Genomic DNA, 19,379 nt, shown 5'->3' on the forward strand with positions numbered 1-19,379 from the left:
CGATGGTTATAATTTGTGGACTATAATCGTTTATGGGTTTGAATAATATAAGATTTTATTGTTGAGTGGATTTTGGAATATCCATAAACTGATTGCATAAAAATAGGAATTTCCCCGATTAATAAGTTGACAATCTGCATGTTACAACTACATAATATGCCTAAAATACCCTTTAACACACCAATTTTAAGAGGTAAAATTAGACACTTCTTAATTTTCTCCAACTTCTCATCTTGACAATTAATTAACAAGATCTAACCACCTACATTTCTTCTTACACTTTTTAGACACTCTCATCTTTTTACAATAACCCCTATATATATATATATATATATATATATATATATATATATATATATATATATATATATATACTATCTTATAATACATAAAGTATGAATAAAAATGTAATTTCACACAAAACTCTCAAAACTTAAAAAGCATTATGTACAAATCAATTTACATCAGAATCCCAAATCCCGATCCCAGCTTTAAAACACGTTTTTAAAATCCATCCTGATTTCAAAATTCAAATATTCATCTCTCACCTAACCATCTTTCAAATCTGAACTCAGATTCGATCTCTCATAACATTCACGATTTTTTTCATTCGTTCTTTCTTCGTCTAAAAGCAAGCCCTACTTTCAGCTGCTTCTTGTGTTTGACACAGCTGCTTCCTTGACCCACAACGTAATTAAAGAATGTGATTAGGTACTGTTATGGGTTTGAAGAAGGCACCTGATTAATGGATTTCACGTTACACTCCCAGAAAATTATCATGGAAGAGGTAATTTTTATGTCAAATATGCGAAATTATTTAACTTTTTGCGCTAATTGTATCGAATTAGGGATCAATTTTGGAATTGGGGTTTCTAGGGTTTTTTTTATGTATATAAAAATTGCAGTTTTAGGAAATTGGAGCTGAATATGGAGAAGGTTTTGAGACAATCAGACCATATGAAGTCTTCAAAGTTGATGTTGTAAGTGTTTTTTTAACCAATTTGTTATGTGAATTTGGTTTATGAAGTTTAAATTTTAAAAGACAGTGGTTGATTGGTTCAAGTTTTTTGAAATGATGGGTTAAAAGAGATTTTTTTTTTAAGAATTTGATATGCTATGAAGCTTATGAACTTATTTTCTTATGGTACAATATGGTTGTAAGTTTGTGAACATTTGTATACGTTATAATGCAAACCGAGTTAAAAGTTTATTCATCTATGCAAATGAATATGATAACGTTGTATTCTTTATTGATTTGAACATTTGCATTTGTTATAGAATATTCTATTGCGTCTTCTTAGGCACATTCTTTTTTTTTACTATTTCTGCAAATTGTGAGCCATTGGTAAATTTGAATAGCCAAATTCCCTTTTTTACACTTGTAGGCAATAATACCAGAAGACAATGGGATGGATTCTATGGCTCATTGATTACTTTCTGCAGGAGTTTAAGTTTCTTCTTAATGGTTGTTTATGCTTGTTTAGGTTTTATGCGAATTTCTTATTCTTCCAATTTGACTACAATAATTTGACTACAAAATTGCACTAATTTTGACGTTATTTTACTAATCACGTGAAAATAACGTTAAAAGTGGCGGAAGGTTAATCAGGCATCATGTGGTGGCGTTGATAGCCGAAAGACAAGGGCACATGCACCAATCAGCCGGTGTCCCGATGATTGAGTGTTATGTGTCTTATGTCCAAGGCTTGATTCAAAACTACTATCGAGCCGGGGGTCTCACCGGAAGCAGCCTCTCTATCCCTATGGGATAGAGGTAAGGCTGTCTACATCTTACCCTCCTCAGACCCTACCATAGCATTGCTATTGGTGGGATATACTGAGTACGATGATGATGATGATGATGATGAATTTGACTGATCATTAATGGAATTTCTTATTATTCCAATTTGACTACAATAATTTGACTGATCATTAATCGAATTTCTTATTCTTCCAATTTGACTACAATAATTTGACTGATCATTAATCATTATTGGTTAGTTTGATTTAATATCAAATAATTTCAGGAATTCATAAGTGACTAAACATCTCATAATAATATTGACCGAAAACATGAGCAGCGAGCTAAGGTTTGTTCCGTGCCCTAGATGCCTAAATGTTCTCCCGGATAGTAAATGACAACAACTCTAACATGGTAATATGTGACCCTCAGCGTACTCATTTATGCAAATATGCTGCTGATTTATTCAACTGTTTTCATTTAGACTTTTTAGTGAAGTTCACACCTGAATGAAATTTAAATTGTGATTTTTGGTCAAACCACTAGCACGTGTTATAGTTTAGCAGTTAAAGATGAGGGGTGTGTGTGTTCTCTCTTCATGATTAGTTGATTAACATAATTTTTATTAGAGGGTTCGTTTGATTAATAACTTTGACTTTTCGGATGCAAATGGAGTCTTCACTTTAGTTATGAATTTTTTGAAGTTTGATTACCACCACAAGTGTTAGATGTTTCTTAAGAAGATTTGTTTGACAACTGAAATTTTTATACTTTTTAATGGTCATTTTATATGAGTAAATGGGTCTGTCAATGTATGTTATTTTTGTTTAATAAATCAAATGGGTCAATATCATGAGTTAATGCATTTTCACACTTTCATATGGATCACTTTCTATGAGTAAACAGCCATGTGTGTTATTTTTTTATGGATCAGATGGGTCATTTAAATCATGGCGTATGATGCACTTTTACACTTTCATTTAAATAGCTCAAAAATGGGTCATTTTGTATGAGTAAATGGTTAGTCATCGTGTGTTATTATGGATCAGATGGGTCATTTAAATCATGGCCTATGATGCACTTTTACACGTTCATTAAAATAGCTCAACTAAATGGGTCAGTTTGTATGAGTAAATGGTTAGTCATCGTGTGTTAGTTTTAGTTAAGATTGACCTTTTCTTGGGACTAAATTTATTATTTATTTCCAATTTGTTTTTAGCTTAAAACTTTGAAGTCGAAATGGCAAACCCAAAAAAGCTGAACATAATAGAAGCGAAGCCAAACTGAAAAAACCGACATCGAACGGTTTTATAAACTCAAATTTTTATATTTATTTTTTGTTTGGTTGTGCCCAAAACCAACTCGTGTCCCTCCATACTAATTACCACATTGGATTTGGTTTGACCTGACTGAAACCAACTTCCTAATTGTTTCGGGTCTGGATATCAATCTTTTAGTGACACTTGTTTGGTTTTAAAGCTGGTTTCGATTTTTTTATTGGGGAACGGAATGGGTTTAAACATGAAGGTTAAATGAAATGTACAAGCTTTTGATGCAAATTCTATACATGATACAGAAATATCTTCCCTTTTCATTTAAATAAGCTTTCTTTATGTTATATAAAATTTGGAAACACTTGAAATGGAAACTGATGCTAATTTTCTTTTGTTGAATTTTGTATTTATGTCTTGTACAGAATTCATTGAATTTGTTGATTTAACACAAGGGACGAAGTCATTGGTTACCATTGGAAAGAGGCCAGGATTTCAATCAGCAAGATGACAAATTTTATCGAAAAAGAGGTATATTAGCATTTATCACTTGTATGTTGTGCATTATACATGGTACAAAGCTCTTTTACTTGATTCATCTTTGTTACAGACCAAATTAGAATCTCAACTGCCACTGTGTAAAAGTTGTTTATTTTTATTATTTTTTGAATGTTTAGGCCATAAAGAATGATGATTAGGAGGAGATATCATGGAAATGAGGATATTTGTCGCTGAATGCCATAAATCATGACATGGGTCGTCAACTTGGACCTGATTTGGAAACCTTCATCATTCCGTAACAATTAAATATTGGTAAGGACTCTAACCCTTTGTTCTACAAAACCGAAACTGAGCTGAAACAAATCTAAAAAACCGAAACTGGAATGAAATGAAACCCATTTAAAAAACCCCCGACTAAAATGAAACCGAACCAAAACAAATGTCTTCTCTATGATAGTTACTATTATTTTTTTTTTATCATTTTCATTATTATTATCATTTCTAATTATTATTATTATTATTATTATTATTATTATTTTTTACAGAATGGATTAAATGAAAGTTTGGTTACAGTTGTGGTTTGTACCCTTTGTTAACCGAATTAACCAAAACCAAACAGGACCGGTTGGGCAGGGTAGGCGGGTCGGTTTTGGTTGGTTCGGTTGGGCAACAGGTCATTTGCTGTATGGCAGGTCCAACTTAACATGAACCTGAATATTTGACCCGAACATGACTCGAAACCGAATTGTATCATGCGCATGTGGATGAGGCTCAATAAAAAAAGATTTTTTTTCTTTTGCTTTTGTTCTGGTTGATCCATTAATAAAGGGTTCAAACAGTATAATATATGTTCAATTACTACTGAAACATACATTATAAAGCTAATTTTCTAAGTTTTTCAAACATATAATGTGTGATATTAGTTACTCAATATGCTTGCTTTTATTTGACTCAGATGTGTCTTTCAAGGGATGGACTGGATTAGCATATCCATATTCATATGGTAATTTTCCTTTTGTATTACCATATTACAAATGTTTAATTTTTGTTGGGTTATCTTAACTGGCTTGAGCTTTTTACGAGTCAAGCTCGAGCTTAACATTTCAGTTTGTTAAGATAAACGAGCTGAGCTGGAGCTTCAACTTATATTTTATTTAAGTAGTACTTGATCGCATTTGAATTTGCAACCACATTTCTTTTCTGTACAATTTAATTAATTCATAAGTTTTAAAAGTATGCAGTTAAAGAACAATATGCAGAACTGGTTTTTTTTTACCCCAACAATTAAAGCCATAAAAGTTACATTTTTGACAATAGTAATATGAAACAAAACTGCACTAAAAAGGTGCACTCTATTCTCTTTAACCGGGTCAAAAGTGTGAAGATTTATTCATGATAGATTTTATACAAATGAGTTGGGCTAACTGTTCGGGTCAGGTTCGGAACAGATTACAGTCCGTTTATTTTTAAAAGATTATTTGTGACAATGATTGTGGGTTAGCTTTTGTCACGGTTCAAAATTTGATTGCGGGGTACTTTTTAAACTTAAGAATTTCATATATTATTGGATTAACAAGGAAACACAAAACATTTTCGAGTCGGTTCGATAATCTTGTTAACCTTTTCCTTTTATTTTATGCTGGTAATGTTTGTAAGTTGTAATCGTAACCAATTACTGTAAACGACCTAAAACAGCCTGACTATAACTTGGTTAGTGAACCCCACCAGAACTCATCCGAAGTAAAAGTATGTATGCGAGTTATGAGTTTTCAAATAATAGTTTAATGCAATTTTAATAAGAATTCTTGAAAGACATTGTAATTTTTCGGTTGACCGCTCACAGTTTTGTTGAAAATCTAGGCTTGTGTTAAACTGGCTTACATTCTACTGGTACGCTATGTATATATGCATGATATTGCATTCTTAATTGTTGTTTATAGTGATTTATTGACTTACATCACAATTTATGTTGATACTATTATGTTTTTCTAAGATTAGTTTGTTTTTCTTTTACCAATCAAATTTAAAATTTGTTTGTTAATGATGACTAGACGGATACTCGAGCTTTCAAGTTACGTGCTTGGAAAGAACTTGCATACAAAGAATAATCATATATGCATGAGATTCGGTTTGATGTCATGTGGACCATTGGTGAAATTGAACGACCAAATACTCTTGTTTTTTCACTTGCAAGCAATAGTAACAAAGGAAGACGGGATAGTTTATATGGATCATAAATTACTTTCTACAGTAGTAAAAGTAAGTTTTCATCTCATTGTTTCACTGGTTTAAATTATATGCATATGTATATTTATTAATATATATTGTTTTCTACATAGGTGGGCCACACTTATATTTGACATGAAGCTTAATGCGGTTAATGGGAATGAGTGGTTTAAGGAGCCAATGGTAGAGGTGCACAAATCGGGTTCAACTGGAAAACCCGAACCGGTTCGAAACCGGTTTTTTCACACCGGGTTGTAAAATGGCACCGGTTCCAATCAAGAACCGGTTCGGTTCCCGACCGGAACCGATGTCCAGATATGCGTTAAGAACCGGGTAGGGTATGAACCGGAACCGGTTTTTACGTAAAAACCGGTTCCACCGGTTTTTTTTGAAATTTAAATATCATAGCCGTTAGGAACCGGTTCCAACGGCTATATAGCCGTTTTTGACCGTTGGAACCGGTTTTTTAACTATAAATAGGTTATTTTTTTTACTCTAAATAGCAAGGTTTGTTTGTGTACTTGTTAAACCACTTCCAAAACCATAAAACACACTCCAAACCACAATTAACCTTAAACCGACAACAAATGGCAACTAATGATGACGTTATGGTGATCGAAACAACAAGATGCCCCGATGTTTGGGTTCATTATGATTTGTGTCTCATGACCGACTCACATGAGTTGGCACGTTGCAAATATTGCTCGAAGTTTCTTAAAGCAGGGTCCAACTCGACATTACGAAAACATACGAATAAGTATTGTCGAGAGAAAAGAAGTTTGGAAGCTAAAAAAACGGAAGTGGGAGAGTCGTCCGGCTCTACAACCCAAAAATAAGTATTCCTGGATTAAAAAGACGGACTTTGTTTTTTATGTTTTAGTTATGTTTAGTATCGTTTATGTTTTAATAATGTTTGTAATAGTTATTTTTTAAATAAATAAAATGTTCGTCGTTATTAAAAAAGTAACAAAAGTAATTATAATAAAACAAATCAAAACTAAATATTAGTTGAACAAGTTACAAATAATTTTACCAAAACAAATAATTACAACTCTTCTTCGTCTTCATTCTCGTCTTCACCCTCGTCTTCGTTATCGGAAGAAACCCCGTCCTCCGCCTCCTCATCATGAATATGACGCTCTATTGGTATTTCGTCTTCAAAGTTCGCCTTGTGTTGTACACGATCCACCGCATCCAAATGGTCCTTTAGGCAAATGCAAACCTCTAGAGACTCGGGAGTTAGTTTTGTTCTTCGCATAGATAACACCCTCCCACTAAGAGAAAAAACCGATTCGGAAGCAACTGTTGAGGCTTGTACGGCAAGCAAATCACGAGCCGTGGCGGATAGAATGGGAAATTCGTTTTGTTTACCTTTCCACCAAGCCAACAAATCAATATTGCGAATTTCGTCGACCGTTGCGCCCTCAACATAGTTTGCTCCACTATATCGACCAAGTTCGCTACTTGGTGTGTTTCCTCTTTGCCTCTTAGATGCCGATTCACGAATCCCATTCATCAAGTTTATAAGTGGGTCATTGCACGGCCTACTAGTTGTTTTTTTCACAAAAGACGATCTCGTGCTTGGACCATACATTTGAAAATAATGGTCATAAAGGTCTTGAAGGTTTTTGTTGAACTTGTCCTTCGCTTCCGTCGACAACTTCGGGTCAATCTCGTGCATACCTAAGTTGTCGAATATTTCCTCAATCGTTGTTTCAACCCCATTAACATTCCAATAGGGGTTTAATGCGGCGGCACAAGTAAAGACCGACGGTATGTTTTCAAAATATTTTATGAACTTTTCTTTCATCACCGCAACAATATTTTCGAAGAGTTTGTTCTTCTCCGCAAAGCTTTTAAAAACACAAGACATATAGTACAATTCTTGCAAAACCCAACAACTAGTAGGGTAATAAGACTTCCGATAATTTTGTTGTTGACTTTTTGAACACGTCAAGATACTCCAACAAATAACCGACTTGGACCCAAACACTTTCCGGAAACATATCGGCCTCGCGTTCTTCAACAAGATTGTTATGAAAAGCTTGTAAAGTTTGGCGTTGGGCAAAAGCACATTTTAACATATGACAAGTTGAGTTCCAACGGGTTGGAACGTCCCAATTCGGCCCCAAATACTTTCTTTCAACCGACTTGCAATAGTTCTTATATTTAAGATGTCTTCTTTTACCACTTTTGAAGACATCTTGTAACATAAGTCTAAAGTATTTTAAATCATCACAAATGTTTTCATTGTCAAGACCTATTTGAACAACCAAGTTGATGATATGTGCAACACATCGGACATGAAAAAAATCCCCGAAACAAGGTGGTGAATATTTAATGATAATTTTTTCAGCCGCCTTAGTATTGTTTGAAGCGTTGTCAAACGAAATTGAAAATATTTTATTTCTCAAGTTGTAAGTCGTTATAACTTCATCAAGTAATTCAAACAATTTTCGGCGGTATGTGGGAACGGGAAGTTTTCAAAAGCGATGGTGCGTTTCATCAATTGCCATGTCACCGGATCAACCCAATGAGCGGTGACACATATGTATGATTCGGGCAACCCGTGTGGTGCCGACCAAACATCGGTAGTTAAACTAACCATGGCTTCTAAAGAATGAAAAGACTCGATTAACTCTTTTTTAGCACACTCCCACGACCTGATACAATGACGTCTTAAGTTAGTACGACTTACATGTGTGTATCTCGGTTGTAGAGTTTCGTGAAACAACGACGTCAACTCCGGGTCATCAAAGTGGTTAAACGGCAAACCTCGTTGAATAACGAACTTTGCCATTCTATCTTGAACTTGAGTCGTGTTGTAACGAAATAGTGTACCATCTTTACCCAGTCAATTTGATCGGTCGCGCCAATCCCTTTCAACGCCTTGCAATATGGCTTCTCGATGTGCTTTCTCAAAGTAGAGTTGGAATCGTGCTTTAATATTGAACCACATAGTTTGCAACGAGCCTTTTGATAACCTTCGTCATCCACAATCAAATCCCAATTCTTCCATATGTCTTGGTTGCGGTTATGGTTTACCGTAACAACCCTTGGGTCCTCCATAACAGGAACGGGGGCAACAAAAACACTCTTCTTAGCCTTCTTGTTAGTTTTTTTGATGGGTGCCATAATAATATTTAGTTGGATGGTCGGGTAACGGAACGGGTTTGCTAAAGGAGTAGTATTTTAGTTTGTTTTTGAGTTTGGTGGTGAAATTAGTGGTGGAAAACAAGTTATATATAGGTTTGGGCATCAAAAACCGGTTCCAACGGTTATATTACCGTTGGAACCGGTTCCAACGGATCTATTGTCTCTCGAAAACCGGTTCCAACGGCTATATTACCGTTGGAACCGGTTACAACGGCTACTTTGACTTTTGTTTGACTCTTCAAAAAAAACCCGCCGGAACCGGTTTTTCCGGGTACGAACCGAACCGGCTACAATTAAGAACTGGGTAGGAACCGGGTTGGAACTGATACTAACATACAAATATGAGAACCGGGTACGATTTTCGGGTAGAAAAATACCCAAACCGGGTATTGTACCAACCGGGTTGGAACTGGAACCGGTTCCGGTTCGGTTCCACCAGTTAGGTTCCGGAACCGTTTTTTTTGTGCACGTCTAGCCAATGGGACATTAAATTTTTTTTAGTAAATATGGAATTAGTAAACAATTAAGAGTTGAATCTTGGCGTCCAATTTTAATGTTTTTCTTTTCTTGTTTTCAATAGTAACAAGCGTCGTATGAGGCCCTAAACAAGTCAAAATTAAAAATTATGAAACGTTAGTTTTGTATTTGGGTTAATGCTGACTATATGTCGGGTTGGCTATAAGTAAATGACAAACTTTTTGATAGCAACATGTCACATGATTAAAATAATAAACAGACCAACACTAACAAAGAATATAGTTGTTTTGCACATATCTTGATGTTTAATGTTGTTACTTTGTAGCACATTAAACTTGAATGGATTTTAAATTATACGTGAGTTACCTTACTGTAACATGCGTTTTTTTTAACATATACGAGTATCATGTTGTAACTTGTCGGCTCCGTTGTATCCCACGGGTACCTACTAGTATATATATATATATATATATATATATATATATATATATATGAGAACTTTTTGAAACTAAGAACTTTAAGAACTATTTTGAGCCACAAAAAAACCTTTTTAAAAATATTAGAAACAATTATAAAACGAAAAAAAACAAAAATTTTTAATAAGTAAAAAAACCAAAAAAAATTATTTTTCATCCCGGTTTATAAAAATAACCACCTATTTATACACAGTTATATTTACCTTTATCTCAATTTACATAATGTACAAATATGTAAATTATCATTTACTTAATTGTACATATGTGTATAAAAAATAACATTATAAAGTTAAAAAAAATAAGTATTATACATTTGATTAAGTATTAACATTTATAAAAAGCCAGAATTTGAGGCTTTTGGAAAATTGATTTTTAATTCTTTCAAAAAACTGAAATAAAAGGTTTTTTTTTAATTGCCAAACACCATGTAACTTAGTGGCTTTTTGAAAATGCCAAAAAGCGTGTTTTCAAACTCAATACCAAACATGCCATGCTCTAACTGTTCATTTCTTAAAAGTTGCAGTGTAACATTTTAATTATAATAATGGATTTTGTTTTTTATTATTATTATAAAAACGAGGATAATATGGAATTAAATCTAAGTATAGATGACGTAATTTAGGTGTGGTTAACATTCGGATGTTAATCTTTAACCACTATGTTTATCAACGAACATTTAGGAATCTCTTACCAGTCACTGTTGGAATCACAAATTACTATTTCCAGGTAAATTGTACTTCTTGTTTTTGCGACTTCAATATGCATTTACTCGATTTTTATTTATTTATTTATTTTTGCTGTTTTGGAGGCGCTTGTGAGCTGATTTCTTTTTAGACAATTCACTTGGCGATACAGATGACAAGGCTATTGATCAAGTTGCTGCAAATACAATTCATCCAAATGACATTAGAAAGGTAATTGGATGAAATATAAAGACCTGGTGTTGCTTTGTTTTTAATCTCCAACTCAATCAAGTTTAATTGTATTGTTATTTTTGTTCTCTAAAAGGATTACCTAAAATTTTTTAACTTGAAAAGAGGCATGTTATTTTTTCTCAAAGCTTATAAGAATATCCTGCAAGGATTAGGAAATGTTTACTACTTCAAAACTGACAGAAGGGTACATTATATTGGGTCGTGCACGGTCAAAAACAGGCTTGAGTCATGACGGGCCGGTTTACAACACACAAACTTTGGTTTGGGTAGTGTTACGAGGCAAAAATAGGTTCGGGTCATGACGGGATCAGTTAATTCAGTTAATAGGTTTGAATTTTTTCACAGTTATGAGTTGGGTTCAGTTAATTCAGTTTGATCATGCCAGCTAATTCATATTCGACTTAATATTTTTAAAAATATAACAATTTGTCACGCGAGTTGCATCATATTTATGGTTTGTCTGAATGTTAACTTATTCTTTGCAGTTGATGATGATGCCTTAAAGAGAATATATACAAATATGACATATCAAGTCTTTATACGGTAGTTATTGTGAAATGAGCGAGAAGCCGGGAGTAATTAGTTAAATATTTTTAGAAAATACATATTAAATCTTCTTGAGAAAACCGGGAGATGCAACCGAAGCTTAAGCATCTACTGATAAAGCTGCAATTTCTTTTAGTGTCCAAATAAAAAATCAAGGGTTAAATGTTAAACCTAATATCATTAACCCTAAAAAACTAATACCACGTAGCCTTCTTTCTTTCTTCCTTCTTCTGCAGCCTCATTTCTTTCTTCCTTCTTTTTCAATGGTTTTCCGGCAGAAACCATATCACTGGCGCCGAATCCTTCTATTTTGTCCTTTGTCCTTTCAAAGGAAATGTTTCTGAAACTTTGATTAAGCAGTACCCAAGCCCAGAGACGTTTTACGGCCCCTCTCCCATTTTTCAGAATCGGCCGGGAAACGTGTCGGCGACGTTTCGCCGGCGTATCCGTCCCCATGCCATCCTCGGGATGGGGACTCAACCATGCTAGGCGTTTTCGTGCAACATAGGTGATAAGACATAGATGTAGTTGGGAGTTGGCACATTCACAATGTGTCATGAAGCATTTGAACATCTAAAGAATGGTGGCATAATAAAAAACATAAGCGCAACTCTGCATTATAGAGCAACTTGGTATCAAATCCTTGTCTCCGCTGCAAAGGTAAATGAGTCTAAACCTGAGTTTGCCTAAACTCGTTCAAGCCTTAGCGGCTCAGCTTGTTTCAAGCTCTATATAAAACTCAATCTTGGATGGTATATGTTTTATCTTTATTACCTAAAATATAAATTATTAGATTTACATAAATAATAAGTTGCACACAAGCTAAGTCAAGCTCAATATGTGAAATTCAGGCTTGAGTATGCTTATTAAAAATAAGCTCCAATTTAGGCTCAAGATTGTTTTGAGCTCAGCCCGTTTCAAGCATTAAGTGAGACGATGTGTGGTAACTCGGCTCTTTTGCACCACTAAATCTAATCAATTTAATGACGACGATGCCGTCGCCGCCGCCAACCATAATAATAATAATAATAATACCTCAACAATCAAACTTGTTTGTTGGATGAATGGGATTGCACCAGGCCCCATTGATGACACCGCTGGCACTTCCAAGCTCGTACGCGAGAAAGTCCTTTTGAAGAGAAAACAAGAATATGCTTTGTACAGAAAGGAGGGGGGGGGGGAGGATTGGGATATTCCATGGCTGCTCTCTACCTTGCATCTGATGGAGGCCAGTCACTCAACCTAAACGTTTGTTAGTAGATTTTGTTTCCTAAAATTGGTTGATTTGGGTCTACTTAAACTATACAATGGGTCGTAACGGATCACTCTTATGAAACTCGCTAACCTTAAACCTGGTTGAATTACTATTTTAAGGTAAATATGTATATGGGACAATACTGGTGGTCGATGGAGGAATATGGTTAAGCAGTCCACATCATCTATCAAAAGGGGCCGTGAAACAAGTTTCCAAGATAGTAGAAAAGAAGGCTAGAGACACGCCTGTTGGTGTTCTGAAAAGCAATCTTTGATCCCTTTGAATCAGTTATGTTTCATTCAAAATAAGTGTAAACAATAACAAAAATCTCAAGTAAGATGGTTAAAAACAAGCATGTTATCATATAATCTTTCCTGGTGCAAAAGAAACTGTGTATATTACAATCATGATTATTACAGTACTACAATGTACATTACAAAACAACACAATGTGAACAGGTCTAGTGATCCTACTCCAACTTTGCTAGATAGAACGCGCCAACATACTCGTCATAGTAAAGCGGGACCCACAAGATTTCAGATGACGCTTCCAGGTGCCTAAATCAAAAACCTTAAGTCAGTCAGCTAAATCATATTGGTTCTCTATCAATGCCATTTATTAACTCAAACAGCCCTAAACAGTATGAATCAAATTCTTCCAAGTTACAATAAAGTTTCATCAAGTATCGAAATTTAGACGTTACAATTTCATACCTTAGTGAGATTATTCCAAATCTTCCATTTGAATGCTGCTTTTAAGAGGCACATACTCTCCAAGATAACCACCCAAATGATCATATAACGCATTCTTATCAATCCCTTGATGATGGTAGCTTTTACACACATAATAAAAGACACTCTGCACCAGAAGCCCAACCAAATTCACAATCACAAGAACACCAACCAAGAACCCCCCAACCACAATCCTCGAAAACACGCCATACCCGTACTCCCCGCCGTGCACCACAATGGCCCCGAACAGCCCGTTAATCGCCCCGCATATCACAAAATAGCCCGTTAATCGCCCCTCATTGCAGCGAACCCGGCTCCAGCACGGACGCCAGATGCCAGAGAGCCGTAATGTAAACGTGCACAACAAGAAACAAGAGAAAGACAACGACCAGGGAGACGAAAAACAAGAGGAGGTTCTGCGTGTCGATGGCGATGATCAAGAGGACAACGAAGCCGAGGAAGACGACATTGTAGAGGACCATGACAAGGCCGACCCAAAGAAAAGTGATGAGCAAGCGCTTGAAGACGGCGTTGATGGTGGAGGCGTAGAGGGAGGCGACGGTGAAGACGACAGCGGCGGTGGCGAGGAAGAGAACTGGAAGAGAAGGAGTTTGGTCCACTGGGAGGTGTGTGAGCCAACGTAGGGGTCTTGGATTTGGGTGATGAGGTAGAAGGTGGGGGGGGGGGGGGGATTGTTTCATATCATCAAATGTACTTATTCCAAGCAAGGGGTGGAAAAAGAAATCACTTAAAACGAAAATAATTTTAATATGGTGAAATACATTAAGGTTAGTTATTGTGTTTGTACAGTGCCAATTGCTAGTTAGCTTTTAATTAAGCATTTGTTGTTCTTTTAAAAGAAAGTAAATAATGAAGTTTTTAGCCCTGGAGGGTGTGGAATTTTTTAACATGGTTTAGTAGGTTATGCATTATAAATTTTCTACATCTAAGATCCAAAGCTTTGATTTTAGTACGGACGGTTCGCTATCCGAAAGGCAGCTATATAATAGAACTTGTGACATGTCACTTTATCGTACTTGTTTGAAATTAACATGAATGAAAGGTTTCGGTCTTAAGAAAATAATTACATGTTATCATATTTGTAACTAACTTTGAATGTTATTATATATGAAATTTTGAAAAAATTATAAAAATATTGAATGAAGAACGTTCCACTATTCGTTGCTTGAAAGAATTCAAAGGCAGATGATGGAGAAAACGTGAAAAATACATATTTATTTTTGTAAAACCTAGTAAATTTAGTAAGTTTTTAATTTCATAATAATTAGAATCATAATCTACTGAAGATTCATTCTCAATCACAAATTCTTGCTCAAAACTTTTTCACTATTTTCGGGTATATGGTAAAACACTCTCACAGGCCTTACTTGAACCCGTATTCATAGTAATCGGATCCTATTTATTGAAATATTCATTGACTCCTTTGCTCTACTAGGGTTTCTATATTCGTTTGATTATAAGACCAAATTCTTCAATTTTTCTTTCCAGGTAGACCCTAACTGAATTCTTCAATTCTTCATTGATTCAGATGATTTTTATGATTTAAAGTCACCTTTGTAATTAATTAGCATTAGAATTTGAGTTACAATTTTTTTATTTGGTTTTATGTTGGAATGTTTGTAATTGGTCAATAGATTTAATCCTTCTTTTAAACTATTGATCAGTTATGCGTTTTTAAAATGGAAATTAGGATTTTTACGGCTCATAGGGAGCTTAAACGATGGACACATAAGGCTAGACTTCACCAATGTTTATAGGGCATATTTTTTCCCCAGAAAGTTTATATTTTAGAACATTGCATTGTTGAGAGTCTTTATTCTTATATTTTTCTTGAACCTTTTATTGTTGTTATTTGAGTTTCTTATGTTGGAGTTGAGGGATTTGGAATGGGTTAAGATACGAGTTGTAGGGGCGAGGCCATGGCTTTTTAATGATAATAGCAAGAACCTAAGGGTATATGGTTTGTTTCATATAGTTGTGCGGAGTCATATTGACTTCTGGGATTTGAGAATCAAGGAAGATGATACAGTTATACCATTATGTTCCTATGGCTCATACTGAAGCAGCTAAGTTAGAACTTCAAATGAGGAGTTAAGAACTTTATTAAAGCAAAACATAAGATAAATTTAGAATAATATATCTTTAAAACAAAAATTCTTGAGAACGAAATGTAAGAACATGCATTGATTAGTGAAACATTATCATCTAATCTTATATGACCATATATGTGTGCCAAAGTGATTCATGACCCGTATAGCTATTGAAAGTTCATATTATAGCATCTTATGGGGATATTAATGTAGGTTTGTTTTTAATCTATTTTCCAGCTTCAGGTTTTACGCTTTGTAGTTTAAAGGTAAAAAGTTATTATAATTATTCTCCTTTATTATCTTTTATGTTTTTGTTTTTGTTTTTGTTATTGGTTTTGTTTTTGTTTTTAACAATCGAGTAGGGATATAATTATCGGTAAATACATATTCGGTTAGTTGTTGAAAGTTGAAACACATTTCTTCTCAAAATATTCATAACTTAGGCTACAAAAAGTTTTGCACTTAAAAGTGTATTTTTATATAATGGCAAATGTTAGAAGATGTTGAAAGGTCGCAAACACAATAACCAAATTTATTCAACCAATAGTATCTATTTATCTAATTGAAGCGTTCACCAAATTTCGCTCAATTATTGGAGTTTATCCTGATGTCCAAACTTTAATCCCCATTCCGAATCATAGTCAAATAAAGTTGAAGTTTCTAAAATCTCCCTTGTAACCACTTAGGTTAGATTTTGTTTTATTTTTGATCTTAAATTATTACTACACTATAGTTGATGCAATGAATAGCTTCAATTGAAACTACATTACGTTTGTTCACATATTTACTTATGGTCACAACGGGTTCAGGTCGAACGGAATTTGGGTCAAAACGTTTAGTAATAATTGTTAACATATACAAGACCTATTTGATTATTTGGCGTATGAGCCTAACCTACATATTCTAGTATGCTTTGAAGATAAATGTAGATGGAAATGTTCCTTGTATGACATATTAATGGATTCAAAAAAATATATGTTCATTACGACCTTGATGTTTTAAACGATGAGTACATACTTAAGATGCGAATCATCCATTTGAAAGCAAGCGGTATATATAAACATCACTCTAAGCTCATAGCGACCGTTGAATACTTCGGCATTGTAGAGACTTTCTATTGCCAAACCTGCGTTGCTGACAATTAGAAGGTCTGAACACTCGTAATGTGCAATGTGGTAACAACAAAAGTTTCACCCACGCCTCAACAGACTTTGGCATAGCCGCCACCTTACCCATAGCACCCACTAAGGCTTGGGAAAGAGCCATACGAAAACTATGAGGAATGTTTTTAAAAGTCGTAATAGGAAAATTGAAGACACACTCAAGTAGAGCTACATCCACCTCCACCCTTCCCACTACGACAACTTCCCTCTCAACATGTGGCTTCGCAATCCCCACTATAAACTCCTCCACATCTCCCATTACACACTTGTACCAGACCGACCGGTCATCATGATGGCACCCCCGACTGAGACACGTGACTCCATACACGCCCCACACATCCACCTGCACGAGACTTTTTAGCCTCACCAACGGAAATAAACAAATCCAAATTCGTCAAGATCGCCTCCCGCAAGTCTCTTTCTTGTCATTCAATGACAAATGAAGCCGCTTAATATGTGCGGCCAATCGAACCCCCTTGGACCCCGGTAATCCATCCGGGCAACAATGAAAGCCTATAAACGGACACGGCCAAACACCCTCATCAATAACCCTAGTCATACCACCCCCGCCCAACAAAACACCCCGGTAGCTACGAACCATACCAAAAAAATAATAATAAACAAAACTCGAGTTGAGTTTGAGGAATGAACACCCGAACGAAAGAGGTAAGAGGAGAGCAACCACCTGTTGCCCTCCCCTCTTCAAACACAAAAAAACTATGATTATTTCATTAATGCATTTTGTCAAACACCTGGTGGGCAAACCATTTTCTTCAAAAATTTTAGTTAATATGATTCCTTTTTGAATGTATTAAGTGAAAATGGGATTTGCTGTAGTGAAAAGGTGGAAGAGATTGATTAATGATGAAAATGAGTAAAGTTGAAAATGAGATTTGAAACTTGTGCTTTGGGCACAGTAACTGTAAGCAGCCTGCACGCCCCACACATCCACCTGCACGGGACTTTTTAGCCTCACCAACGGAAATAAACAAATCCAAATTCGTCAAGATCGCCTCCCGCAAGTCTCTTTCTTGTCATTCAATGACAAATGAAGCCGCTTAATATGTGCGGCCAATCGAACCCCCTTGGACCCCGGTAATCCATCCGGGCAACAATGGAAGCCTCTAAACGGACACGGCCAAACACCCTCATCAATAACCCTAGTCATACCACCCCCACCCAACAAAACACCCCGGTAGCTACGAACCACACCAAAAAAATAATAATAAACAAAACTCGAGTTGAGTTTGAGGAATGAACACCCGAACGAAAGAGGTAAGAGGAGAGCAACCACCTGTTGCCCTCCCCTCTACAAACCAAAAAAACTATGATTATTTCATTAATGCATTTTATCAAACACCTGGTGGGCAAACCATTTTCTTCAAAAATTTTAGTTAATATGATTCCTTTTTGAATGTATTAAGTGAAAATGGGATTTGCTGTAGTGGAAAGGTGGAAGAGATTGATTAATGATGAAAATGAGTAAAGTTGAAAATAGGATTTGGAACTTGTGCTTTGGGCACAGTAACTGTAAGCAGCCTGCACGCCCCACACATCCACCTGCACGAGACTTTTTAGCCTCACCAACCGAAATAAACAAATCCAAATTCGTCAAGATCGCCTCCCGCAAGTCTCTTTCTTGTCATTCAATGACAAATGAAGCCGCTTAATATGTGCGGCCAATCGAACCCCCTTGGACCCCGGTAATCCATCCGGGCAACAATGGAAGCCTCTAAACGGACACGGCCAAACACCCTCATCAATAACCCTAGTCATACCACCCCTGCCCAACAAAACACCCCGGTAGCTACGAACCACACCAAAAAAATAATAATAAACAAAACTCGAGTTGAGTTTGAGGAATGAACACCCGAACGAAAGAGGTAAGAGGAGAGCAACCACCTGTTTCCCTCCCCTCTTCAAACACAAAAAAACTATGATTATTTCATTAATGCATTTTGTCAAACACCTGGTGGGCAAACCATTTTCTTCAAAAATTTTAGTTAATATGATTCATTTTTGAATGTATTAAGTGAAAATGGGATTTGCTGTAATGAAATGGTGGAAGAGATTGATTAATGATGAAAATGAGTAAAGTTGAAAATGGGATTTGGAACTTGTGCTTTGGGCACAGTAACTGTAAGCAGCCTCACCAATTAGTTGATGATGATTCTTCTTACTTGGATTCCAATCGGATGATGATTCTACTTACATGTGCTTGCTTTTTTGGGATTTTAATTTAGTTTGAAATCATTTACAAAATTGTTTCCCATGCTTCCTGTAGAAATCGACACAGTTTATGTATTTGATATCCATACCTTTGGGTTATTTTTGTTATTATTTAGGTTTAATGGTTTATAATAAGTGATTAATCTGAAACTTAAGAGAGATTTGAATTTCATATATGATTCATCCAAAATTTCCCAACTAGAAGAAAAATAAATATAAAGGGCCATACTACTGATTGGAAACATATATTTGGACAATGGTAATCACTAAATTATTCTCTACATATAATTTGTGAACGTGAATATAATTTACATCAGTTCAAATGGTTGATAAACTTTCGAAGCTAGACTTTAGTATGTTATTAAATGAAAGTACAGTTGTGCTAAGATTCATATATTATAGTCACATATGAGATATACAACTAGTAAATGCAGAAAAGGAGAGATGTGATTTCTGCCTTAAAGGATAAAAAGTTGGAACCTTGAAACCCTTATTTACACCCGACCCTTTTATTGTTTAAAGGGTAGGGTCTTGGGTCCACATTTCATCCTAAAAGGGTAA

The 19,379-nt window shown here is 35.3% G+C and overlaps 2 pseudogenes across 1 annotated transcript; one reads left to right on the forward strand and one right to left on the reverse strand.

Annotated features, from left to right (window-relative positions):
• Positions 1-927: 927 nt before the first annotated feature.
• Positions 928-12,899, forward strand: LOC143557087 (peroxisomal 2,4-dienoyl-CoA reductase [(3E)-enoyl-CoA-producing]-like; annotated as a pseudogene).
• A 27-nt stretch (positions 12,900-12,926) lies between these two features.
• LOC143557082 (uncharacterized) lies at positions 12,927-16,848 on the reverse strand (annotated as a pseudogene). The gene is made up of 3 exons (XR_013139504.1): positions 16,521-16,848; positions 13,298-13,910; positions 12,927-13,141 (listed from the first exon to the last, which is right to left on the reverse strand). The product of XR_013139504.1 is annotated as an uncharacterized LOC143557082 (transcript).
• Positions 16,849-19,379: the final 2,531 nt, after the last annotated feature.

The sequence above is a fragment of the Bidens hawaiensis genome, unplaced genomic scaffold, assembly GCF_021521415.1.
Source record: "Bidens hawaiensis isolate Kalapana, Puna unplaced genomic scaffold, B.hawaiensis_p1.1 tig00018801_1, whole genome shotgun sequence".
NCBI classification, from domain to species: Eukaryota; Viridiplantae; Streptophyta; class Magnoliopsida; order Asterales; family Asteraceae; genus Bidens; species Bidens hawaiensis.